Source organism: Xenopus laevis, chromosome 7S (genome assembly GCF_017654675.1).
Source record: "Xenopus laevis strain J_2021 chromosome 7S, Xenopus_laevis_v10.1, whole genome shotgun sequence".
NCBI lineage: Eukaryota > Metazoa > Chordata > Amphibia > Anura > Pipidae > Xenopus > Xenopus laevis.
The window spans coordinates 20,191,419-20,196,071 of NC_054384.1; positions in this window are offsets into that span (position 1 = coordinate 20,191,419).

The following is a 4,653-nucleotide window of genomic DNA, read 5'->3' on the forward strand; positions in this document are numbered from 1 at the left end:
TGTTTCAAACTATCCAAATCAAAACACCAACATCTTACTTTACTCATGGCAATGTACAAACCTCAAAAACAGGGAGGATTAGCATGATCATCATTCTAAAAACAAGTTAGACATTAAAATGAATCATTTTGGAATCATTTGGAATCATTTGGAATCAAATGAGTCCAAAACATTCACAAAAAACAACACCCTGATGGCAATCAAAGCTTTTCTTTCCCCTACTCTTCTGCTAGAAATACTTGAAGATGCAATACCAGATTTAAACCTACAACCTGGACCATCAATGGATTAAATGTGATATCACAACTGTTTGAAATCATCATTTCAGCAAATTCATGATGGGTGATCTCCAATAAGCAATTTTGTCAATGATGCTAGTTACCTCAAACAAATGCAAACCAAACTTTCGATCGAAACCTTGTGATGCACCTCCGCCGTGCGTGCAACTGTATCAATCCACAAAATAAAGTTTTCCAAGGAACGATCCAGACTGCAGGATTAACTGCTCAAATAGGTGTTTATTGTTCAACACAACATGTTTCGAGTCTCAAAGGACTCTTTGTCAAGTGTATGTATGTATGTATGTTACACTTGACAAAGAGTCCTTTGAGACTCGAAACATGTTGTGTTGAACAATAAACACCTAATTGAGCAGTTAATCCTGCAGTCTGGATCGTTCCTTGGAAAACTTTATTTTGTGCTCCAATAAGCAATTTTGTATTACTACCTGAGAATAGTTCACTAGTTACAAATAAATGACATAACAAAGATAAGAAAACTAACAACCTGAAGAAACCAGAACTTTGCCCCACCCCCGATGCCGGATTTTCATATTCTGACTTTTCCATCCTCGGGGTTTAATAAATTACGAAAAAATTCCTGATTTTTTTAAAAGTCTGATTTTATAAAAAAAACAACAACAAATTTTTCGTGATTTTTGCATTAGGAGTTTGGTAAATAACCCCCTATGACTATGGCAGAATCTGGTTAATGTTCATTTGTAAACTGTAAAAATATCAATTAAAAAAACATTATTTTTGTACCTACAAAAGTGGAACTTGCCAGGTGGAAATCCAGCCCAAACATTACTCTATCGCTTCATCAGTGATGTAGTTCAGTGTCTTAGGGCAATAACACACTTAATGGATCATTTATGAAAGGTGTCCCAACATCCAAATTCAGTGTATGTTTGGCTTCCACTTAACATCGTGTTGGGAAATGTTGATGTCAATTTCCCAGCTGCCCCCAGTCATGTGACTTGTGCTCTGCTAAACTTCAATCACTCTTTACTGCTGTACTGCAAGTTGGAGTGATATCACCCCCTCCGTTTTCTCCTCCAGCAGCCAAACAAAAGAACAATGGGAAGGTAACCAGATAACAGCTCCCTAACACAAGATAACAGCTGCCTGGTAGATCTAAGAACAACACTCAATAGTAAAAACCCATGTCTCACTGAGACTCCTTCAGTTACATTGAGAAGGAAAAACAGCAGCCTGCCAGAAAGCATTTCTCTCCTAAAGTGCAGGCACAAGTCACATGACCAGGGGCAGCTGGGAAATTGACAAAATGTCTAGCCCCATGTCAGATTTCAAAATTGAATATAAAAAAATCTGTTTGCTCTTTTGAGAAATGGATTTCAGTGTAGAATTCTGCTGGAGCAGCACTATTAACTGATTCATTTTGAAAATTTTTTTTTTCCCATGACAGTATCCCTTTAATGTTTACATGATTTTATTGTAGATGTAAGGTGTGAAGATCCAAATTATGGAAAGACCCGTTATCCGGAAAGCCTCAGGTCCTTAGCATTCTGTATAATAGGTCCCATACCTGTAATTTATCCTTTCAATCCCAGCGAGAATGAATTGGCATCAGGTAGGAAAGCTGACAACCTTCCCTAGAACATAAACACCTTACAGAACGTCCTTACTAATTTGTGTGTCCTTTTTGCCTGTATATTTGGTGTCTGTTCAAATTAACATCAGCAGCATTCTTGCTCTGTGGATTTCATAATATTAAATATAATAAAACAGAGAGGTCACAGCTTATAGAATGTGGCAAGGCCGCACATTATGGAGCACACAGGCCCCTTCCCAAGCACATACAGTACAATCATGGATATTGAATACACTAACATTTTAATTAATGACAATACATTCTTTCCTTTTTTATCACAAGTGCTTTAATGTGTGTTCATTGCTGCACTAGTCCCCATAGCCATGGAAATATTGTGTTGACGAATGTGCTCTGTCGTCAGTGTTCCCTCAACGGGGCCAGCTGTCAGCTCGAGATGATGACATTAACACGGAGAGAAAGTGATGACAAATGCCCGTTATCAGCGAACGAGGCCAGTGACAAATCGAATGGAGGCTCCTGAGCAGCCCTATTACGCTGTAATAAAAAAAGATGGATGGCTCTCTCTGGCGGGGCCTTGCATTAATGCGATTTTGTCTGGTCTCTCTGGGTTCCAATTAAGGAAGAAAGCAGAGAGAGAACAGGAGACTCAGAAAGAAAAAATAAATCCAGCCATGCAAGCTGCACTAATTGAGTCTGAACAGCCAACAGCAATCCCATGCCTATAAACTGCAGTCAAGTTGCACTTCTAGCAGCATATTCCTACTCCAAATCCACCGCCTCTAGCTTGCTCATGTATACGTAGCCTCTATTTACTTACCTGAAGAGGAAAGCCATTTTATTTTATATCATAATATTGTAGGATACAGGAATTAACCAAGCTTTGTAAATGAATTACAATACATGAAGCAGTAGGGGGATTGTCTCTGCCCCAAGAGCTTACAATTTATGAGTACATGGAGTCATGGAGAAGAAAAATGAATATCAGAAATATAAATATGTGTGTGTCTGTATATCTGTGTGTGCAGTATATGTGTGCATGTGTGGAAATGCATGTTGCAAAAGTGTTATATCCATCGCAACAAATCAGCAGTTTCCTTAAATCAAGCTGCCCATACACCTACTTATAATATATGTTTCATACTTTTTTAGGAAGTGTGTATTTGGTGGACCAACTGGAGTAATCGTGCAGCTGGATTGTTGATCAGGCAGGTTTGAAAATTTCTTTGCCAATGCATCATCTTTGCCAGAAGAATATAATACAATGAAGTGCAGGTGATCTGCAGCTCCACTTGACCTCCTGCTGTTTAAATCAGAACAACAGAATGGTTTCCATACAATGTGGCCACTGGTGGGATTCGTCCTTTAGGTCTGTGGTCTAATCGATCAGATATCAATGAGTTCTGACCAATTTATAGCCTCCTTCAGCCAAAAATATTCTAAATAATGAACACAAAAGTCTGACTGATAATTATGCACTTTTAGCAAATGATTGATCAAGTGATCGGCTGCATAAGAGGTTAAAAAATGTAATGGATAAATACATATACACATCTATAAATACCCTTATAAAATGCTTAGTGAGTTATAATCTGTGCCGAATTATGTACTTTTTTGGCAAATGGGTCAATGAAATAAATATATAACGTCTAAAATAATGTATTAATGTAATGAAAAGTCACCCTGATATGTCAACTCCCCTGTATTTGTCTGGGGGTTTCTCAGATTCCCCTGATCTCCTGCAGTAACAGGCCTGTCTCCTTCAGTCAGTTATTTCCCCCAAAACCGAACTTATCCTCTCCATTTAAATGCACAGAATAGTCACCTAAAGTTCTCATATATCTTTAGAAACAATAGAGCAGGAATCATGGCAGGGGACAACATGCAGGGCCAGGTTTGTGACAGGTGCATCCAAGATGCCCGCTAAATCAGTGGTTCCCAACCAGTGGCTCACGAGCAACATGTTGCTCACCAACCCCCTGGATGTTGACCTAAAAGCAGGTGCTTATTTTTGAATTCCAGGCTTTGAGGCAAGTTTTGGCTACATAAAAATCAGGTGTACTTCCAAACAGAGTTTCCTGTAGGCTGCTAGTCAACATAGGGGCTACCAAATAGCCAATCACAGACCTTCTTTGGCACCCCAGGGACTTTCTTTATAGTTGCCAACTCTTTATACATTTGAATGTGGCTCATTCCTAAGACCTAACCTAAGAGTTCCATGATCTCTATAATAGCACTCAGCCTGCGACCTCATTCCCATTATGTGGTTACTGAGCTTCAATGAATCTTTCTATGATAGAATACGATTTACATTATGCTCTGTATAACACACAAACACGTCCATAAACATTCACCATCATTGAATCATTCTAGACCAGGTCTCAGTGTTAGGTCTTTATAAAGTGAAGGACTGAACCTGATAGATGTCTTTTCCTAAGCTCTGATATCACAGGTTTGACTGCTAATAATGGTATTGGATGCAACGTTGTATTTAAGTCACATCTACTATATTCTGAGGCAAATGTGGACTGTTTTTTTATTAACAGCAGGGTACCTACATGTCTTGATGTTTCATGGAGGTTTCATGGACAAATAGCTTGTAATTTAAAAGCAGGTGAAAATGTTTTATCATAAGAGTGAGAGGTCACCATTGGAATTTACCTTTATACTAGTTACTAGTAGATTCACCCCACTAGCCAGGATGTGTTAATAACCATAATTCAAATCACAGGGCACATGAGCCAGAGACCTGCCGGGGCATTTCCTTGGATATAAGGAATAAAACTCCAAAGGTCTGTGGGA